The sequence below is a fragment of the Equus caballus genome, chromosome 16, assembly GCF_041296265.1.
Source record: "Equus caballus isolate H_3958 breed thoroughbred chromosome 16, TB-T2T, whole genome shotgun sequence".
In the NCBI taxonomy this organism is placed as follows: Eukaryota; Metazoa; Chordata; class Mammalia; order Perissodactyla; family Equidae; genus Equus; species Equus caballus.
In genome coordinates this window covers 17,207,683-17,215,210 of record NC_091699.1, presented here as the reverse complement: position 1 = coordinate 17,215,210, position 7,528 = coordinate 17,207,683, and the positions used below count along the sequence as shown (strand labels likewise).

The window sequence follows — 7,528 nt, the reverse complement described above, 5'->3', positions numbered from 1 at the left end:
GGTGCCATTCTTGACATTAAGACTTCAGGCTGGGGCCGCCGCGTGGCCGAGGGGCTGAGTTCGCGAGCTCCACTTCAGCAGCCCAGGGTTTCACTGGTTTGGATCCTGGGTGTGAACCTAGCACCACTCATAGGGCCATGCTGAGGCGGCGTCCCACACGCCACAACCAGAGGCACTCACAACTAGAATATACAACTACATCCTAGGGTGCTTTGCAGAGAGGAAAAAGAAGAAGAAGAAAAAAGAAGACTGGCAACAGATGTTAGCTCAGGTGCCAATGTTAAAAAACAAAAGAAGCAAGCCGCTCCCTGGTGAGGCTGGGAGTGAGGACACGACAGTGGCAGCATAGGTCAGACCACTCAGACGCTTAGAGCTGCTCAAGGAAAGAAGGCAGGGGAAATCCCCAGAACAGTAAAAATAAAAACATGAAATGGCAGAAACATTTAAAAGAAAAAAAAACAGACTTCAGGCCCTGTTTTGTTTTGTTGTTCCTCATGCGAACATCCTGGAACGGTTATTTATTCACTTACAACTACCTCAGGGGTCAAAGTCTTATCGTCATGGATTTGACTGTCAGGCCCAGCGCAGTGCTTGGCCGAAAGCAAATGCTTCAGCAATGTTTTTTGACGGGTCTCTGGGATATACGTTGGATGGGACGAATGCACAGACAGACGGACAGACATGAATGCATGGCGATAAGCAGATAAATGGATACAGATGAATGGATGGGCAGTCAAGAGGATGGACGGAGGGTTAGACAGGTGAGTGAATGCAAGAATGAACTTGTCTACACCCTGCCTTGTGTCACAGAGGATTTGAGATACTTAAAAGGATTCAAGCTACTTATAGGAAAATTAAAAAATAAAATTTTAGCACCCTCTCGGTAGCCGGCTCCACTCTAGGCATTAGAATACATCTGTGAACAAGAGACAAAGACTTTTTGCCCTGGTGAACCTTACATTTTAACAACATGAGGCAGCCAATAAACATAGTAAATGAGTAAATTATAGAGTACGTTAGAAGGTTAAGAACTACTGACAAGAGGAAAGAGCAGGGCCAGGGAGGTTGGGAAAGCCAGAGAGGCAGGGCAGGAGGCAATTCTCGGGGAGGTGAGGGAAGGCCTTGCAAAGAACCTCCAGCAGAGACTGGAAGGCTGTGAGGGCGGGAGCCTGGCAGAGATCTAAGGGGAGAGCATTCCAGGTGGGGGAAGGGGCTTGTGCAAAGGCTTGGGGTGGGAGTGTGCCCGCTGTGTGTGAAGGATAAAATCAGAGGCTAAGCAGCTGGAGCAGAGTGAGGGAAAGGGAGAGGAGGAGGGGTCAGGGGTCACGGGGCGGCCAGCTCACATGGGGCCTTAGGTGACGGTGAGAACTGTGACTTTCTTGCCGAGTAACATGGGAGCTGTCGGACGGTATTGAGCAGAGGAGGGACACGATCTGGCTTAGATTTTAAAAGGACCCCTCTGGCCACTCTGTTGTAAATCAGTTGGCAATAGGAGGTTAGGGCAGAAGCAGAAAGAGCAATGAGAAGTCATCCAGCTAAGAGGGGACGGTGGCTGACACCAGGGCAGTGGCACTTAGAGAAACGAGAGATGGTCAGAGTCTACACATCTTCTGAAGGGAGATGCAGCAGAATTTCATGGTGGATTGGATAAGGGCGTGGGAGACAGAGAGGAGTCGAGTCTGATGCTGGGACTCTTAGCCTGAGTAACTGCAAGATAGGAGTTACCATCAGCCTAAACAGGGAACGCCAGGGTCAGGTCAAGGTTTGGGAGGTTGGCAATTCGGAGTTCAGGTTTGGACACGAGCGGTCTGGATGGGCCCTGATATCCAATGGAGATGTCAATAGCAGTCGATATTAGTTGGAATTCAGGAGCGATCTAGGCTGGAGATATAAATGTGGAGTCACTTACATACAAATGATATTTAAAGCAATGAGATGGGGTGAGATTACCAAGAGAGTGATACAGAAGAAGAGAAGAGGATCAAGAACGGAGCCCAGGTCATCCCAACATTAAGAGGTTGGGGAGAGAAGAGAACCAGTGAAGGAGAATGAGAAGGAGAGACCAGCGAGGAGGGGGCAGGCTAAGACGGCACAGGGTCCCAAAAATCAAGAGAAGAAGGGGGCAGTCAATTGTGCCAAGCCAAGGAAGACAAGGACTGAGAATTGACCATGGATTCTGCCTGTGCTGGCTGTTGGCAACCTTGACAAAGGGGGCGTCTGTGGAGCAGCAGCCTTGAAAGCCCGACTGGAACGGGTCTAAGACAAATGGGAGGGAGGAATTGGAGAGACTGAGGATGGACAGCTCTTGCGAGGAGATTTGCTGCAAGGGGAGTGTGGGAAGTTGTTGCTCAGCGGCCTCCAGTGAACTTGCCTCCTGGTACCCAAGTCCTTCCCCTGAATCTAGGCTATCCTTATGATCCACTTTAACCAACAGAATGCAGCAGAAGCCACATTGTACCAGTTCCAGGCTGAAGACTTAAGAAGGTCCCGCAGCTTTCGCACCCTTGGAAGCCAGGCACCACGCTGCAAGAAGTGCAAGCCACTTGGAGAGGTGGCGTGGAGGAAAGAATGGAGGCCCTTAGCTCAACAGCCAGCACCAAGCACCAGCCTTGGGACACCCTAGCCCAGTGGAGCCCCTGGAAGGATATGGCCCCAACTGATACCACACAAGCAGAATAGCCACCCAGCTGAGCCCCATCAACCCACCCACTTGGAGAGAGAACACAATGGTTGTTTGATTTGGATTGTCACACAGCAACAACTAACTAAAACAGGAAGACGCGAATGCGTAGCTAGAGCGGGAAGAGGGGTCAGGAAGATTTTTGTTATTGTTGCTGTTGTTTTAAAGATGGGAGAAATAATGGCTTATTTGTATGCTGATGACAATGATCCAGGGGAGGTTAAAAGTGACGCTGTGGGAAAAGAGGGCGAATTGCTGGAGAGATCTCCTTTGAGCAGATGAAGGGTGATGGGGTCCAGTGCACAACACAGATGCCTAAGTGTGTGGTCAGCTCACCTGTGGTAACAGGTAGGAAGGCTGAGTCCGTGAGTGGCGATGTCAGCAGGAGGGTCGTGCGTGGTGGATCTGTGGACTTTCCCACTGCTTCGATTGTCTCATTGAATGGGAAGCAGAGAGAGGACGGGAGGAGGCGTTAAGGGTTTAGGGGAGCAGAGGAGTGAAATGGTCCAGCAGCACTGGAGAGGGCAGGAGGGGAGGTAGAGTCTGATTGCTGCCAGAACTGAGGGCTCTCCTCACATCCAAGGTCAGGAGTTTTAAAGTGAGCCCAGTGGGGGAGGTTGTGAGCTTTTCTCAGCCACAATCAGCTGCAGCTGTGTGGGGGCGGGGGCAGGGCTGGCTGAGAGTGGACAGGACCGGAGCTGTGGCTTTGTGGATTTGCCCAGCAGTCGTGGGAAGCATAAATAATAAATGAAGGAACAAAGACCTGAGGAAATGTAACTCTGATTTACAGCTCAAGACCGGGTGCAAAATTAGAAAGCAGACCATGGAGGGGGAGGGAGGGAGGAAGGAAAGAGAGAAAGAGAAGAAAAGAAAGAAGGAGATATGGCCGTGTTTTAGATTGGTATTATTAGGCAAATTGCACTTAAGTGCTAATGAGTCTCAGATCCTGTGCAGAGAACAGGTTTTGATGGAAGGGTGGGCAGGGAGTCAGGAGGGTGCCCAGAGTCCGATACACCTGCCCCCAGCACCCCCTCCATCCCCACCCCACCCAGCAGGCTGGGTATTCTGGGAAGGCAAGGTGTGCCGGCCACACACAGCCCTCACCTCAGTGACCCTCTGGCCACAGGCACACCTCCGGGTTCTGGGAAGAGAACCAGACCTGGTCAGGAGGTGGGACCGCTGGCACTCCCACAGCTTTCTGCCTGCGTCCTTGGAGCAGTCAGCCGCTCCCTGCTTCTCAGCAGAATCACATGTGAAATACAGACGACAGGGCCTAGCCCAAGCCGGCAGGGAAGATCCAGAGACCCTTGCTGTCAGCAAATTCCCCTGGCGATCCTAAGACACAGTCAAGGTTGGAAACTACTGACTTGTCTCTTTGAGCCTCAGTTTCCCCATCTGTTATAAAAGTGAACGCAAAAGTCTAGATGTGCTTCTCAAGCACAGGTTTGCTTTGAGCCCCATGAAAGCCAGGAGGGTGTCATCATTTCCATTTTTGAGGTGACAGCAATGCAGGTTTGTAGAGGCCAAGGGCTGAAGGTGGGGGCCGCAGGGTCTCTGCTGGCCTCTCCGGCACTTGGGTTAGGGGACTGTAGGAGGCTCCGAGTGGGCCAGTGTAAGCGGCCCCACCCCCGGGCTGACTCAGGCTCTCACACGCCCAGGAGACTCTGGGTGACTCAGACGAGGACCAGGCGGGCCCGCGTGTCCACACGTGTCCAAGCGTGTCACCGCACACGTGTGAGCGAGGTTCCCTCCCCTCACGTCGTCCTTCCTTGCCCTTCCCCACACAAACCCCCCCGGCTCCTCCCCCACCAGTTGCCGCCTAACCTGTGACCCGTTCTGGAACTCCCACTGCCATTTCTTTACTAGCCCCTATTTCAGAGCGAATGATTTCTGCCCAGCGTGGGGGCGGGTGAGCCGGGAAACTGGGAGAAGCTTCAGTGGGGCTGAGTCACTTTAAGAAGGAGGGTGGAGAGAACGGTGGGAGCAAGAAGCACTCAGGCAGGCCTGGCACCTCCTCTCTTGACAACAGCCACTGAGAAGTTGTCCACAAGGGGAGCCCCACGATGGGATTTCCACTTAAGAAAAGTCACTCCGCTCGTGTGCTGACGCAGGGGAGAACCGACTGGAAGAAGCAAGCCGTAAGGTCTGCAGACAATTGTGAAGCTATTGAAATCATTCAGGTAACCGTGGCCTAAACGGGAGGGCGTGCGGGGTGACCGGCTGTGGTGGCTGATTGGATGGTGGCCTGAGAGGGGCGGAGTGAAGGCCTCGCCTGAGTTTTGGGCTTGAGAGTCTGGGTGATTGTAGGTATCCTTCATGAAATGGGGAACGCGAGAGGGAGGGGCCATGTTATCTTCAGTTTATACCCTGAGTGCCTGGCCGTGGAGAACCCACCGTAAAGAGATGGAGACGCTACCACGTCCTCTCCGGCGAGCCCTCTGAGAGACTGTTTCTGTTTTCACAGTGAGAGAGTGTCCGGTGCTCCGGCTGAGGGGTTAAGGTCCCTATCAGCCCCAAAGAAGCCCTGGTGTAAATTAGAAAAAGGGGACCCCAGGGAAGGGGAGAAAATATTTGCAAATCCTATATCTGATATGGATCCAGTATCTAGAATATATAAAGAATTCTTACAAATCAACAATAAAAAGGCAGACAACCCAACTAAAAAATGGGCAAAGGATCCAAAGAGACATTTCTCCAAAGAAGATATACAAATAGCCAATAAACTCATAAAAAGATGCTCGACATCATTAGTCACTAGGGAAACGCAAATAAAAATCACAGTGAGATGCCACTTCACACCCGCTAGGATGGCTGTAATAAAAGAAAAGAAACAGACAAGTGTTGGCAAGGATGGAGAGACTCTGGGACCCTGGAACATTGCCCAAGAGAGGTAAAGTGGTGTAGCTGTTCTGGAAATCGGGTTGGTGGTTCCTCAAAAAGTTAAAACAGAATTACCATATAATTCAGCAATTCCATTCCCAGGTATATAAGCAAGAGAATAAAAGGCATAGATTCACACAAAAACTTGTACGAGAATGTTCACAGCAGATTACCCATAACAGCCAAAGGGAGGAAACCCAAGTGTCCATCAACTAATGAATGGATATGCCAGTTAAGGACTGTGCGTTCACTGGATAGTACTCAGCCATAAGAAGGAACGGAATCCTGGCACAGGCTACAACACGGGTAAACCTGAAAACAGTATGCTAAGTGAAAGAAGGCAGTCCCGTTAGGTACATACTGCAGAGCTGATTCCGTTTATGTGACAGTGCAGAATAGGGACATCTATAGAGACAGAAAGTAGACTAGTGGTTGTCAGGAAATGGGGGAAGAGGGAACTGGGAGATAGAGTTGTTTTCTTGGAGTGATGGAAAAGTTCTGGAAATGGATAGCGGTGATGGTTGAACAAAATTGTGAATAAACTACAACCACCCAAGAGGAAAAATTAGCCCCTCTTCCTATTTTAGGCGCAGTGGTTGACTTTGGCCCCAGGGCCAAGATCTCTCGCTCCACACAACCCAGCCACAGTTCCACCTCTCGGATTCCTTAAGCCAGGCCTCGTCCACACCCAGAACTTGCTCATTCTTTCCACTCCAGCTACGATTCCTTTTTGCCCTCACACACCCCTGGCAGCCTCCTGGGGACTCACTCTGCCCCGTCTCAGACTCTCCCATGCCCCAGCCTCTCCACCAAGCCACCTCCCCATTTAAAAACTCTGCTCCCCTCTTCCGGGAACCTCCCTCAGAGGAACCCCACTGGCCTCCCATCATCCCTGTGCACCTGTCAAAACACCCAATTGCCAGGTTTTCACCTGGGCTCTGACACTTAAAGGCTGTGTGACTCAGAGAATTACCTAACTTCTCTGGGCCTCGGCGTCTCCATCTGTAAAATGTACAACGTCATGTGTCTTAGCCTGCTTGGGCTGCCATGAAATACCTGAGACTGGGTGGCTTAAAGAACAGAAATTTATCTTCTCACAGTTCTGGAGGCGGGAAGCCCGAGATCAGGGTGGCAGCAGGGTTTAGTTCTGGTGAGAACCCTCCTCCGGCTCGTAGCTGGCTGCCTTCTCGCTGTGTCCTCGCCTGGCCTCGCCTCTGGGTGTGCACACGGAGAGAGAGGGGAAGTGAGTCTGGTGTCTCTTCTTATAAGGCCGCTAATCCCATGCTGAGGCCCCACCCTCATGACCTCGTCCAACCCTAATGACCTCAACAAGCCCCGCCTGCAAACACCATCACCCTGGGACTGGGTTAGCACTTCAACATATGAATGGGGGCAGAGGGGCCAAACATGTGTTCCTAACACCATGCTCACCTGCTGGGGCGGGGTGGGGCAGGGGGGAGGTTCCATGGAGCTAACCACTCAGGCCAACTTGACCACTTACTCTCCCCTGGATGCAAATTTTACTTTCCTCCCTCCAAGGGTTTGTTTGTGCCGTTCCCTCCACCTCAAATACCGCCCCCCCCTCCACACCAGATCTTGCTCAGTTATCTTTCAAGCTCCATCTCAAAATGCACATCTTCCGTGAAGCCATTTTATGTTTACAGCTTTACCTAAAGCTTATGTAAGCATATTTATGGGAGCTTTTTAAAAAATTTTTTAAATTATGGTAAAATATACTAACATAAAATTTACCATTTTAACCAATTTTTAAGTGTTCGATTCACTGGCATTAAGTACATTCACAATGTTATGCAATCATTACCAGTATCCATTTCCAGAACTTTCTCATCCTCCCAAACAGAAGCTCTGTACCCACACAAAAGCATTTTAGTGGAGCCTATATTCATTATTAACTCTTTCAGTTAGAAGTGACGAAAAGCCCAACTCAAACAGAATTACTCCAAGAAG

At 50.8% G+C, this 7,528-nt stretch overlaps 1 protein-coding gene across 5 annotated transcripts in view; it reads left to right on the top strand.

The window, feature by feature from the left end:
• Positions 1 to 560: 560 nt before the first annotated feature.
• HRH1 (histamine receptor H1) overlaps positions 561 to 7,528 on the top strand; it is a 97,512-nt gene continuing 90,544 nt past the window's right edge. For 2 of the 5 annotated variants that reach the window (XM_070236869.1, XM_023619754.2), the window contains exons 1-2: positions 585 to 761; positions 4,710 to 4,860. The gene's annotated coding sequence lies outside the window, so the exon portion shown is untranslated. Of the gene's footprint in view, positions 762 to 4,541; positions 4,861 to 7,528 lie in introns of those variants that run through there. The other 3 variants (XM_070236867.1, XM_070236868.1, XM_070236866.1) reach the window with 3 other exon arrangements.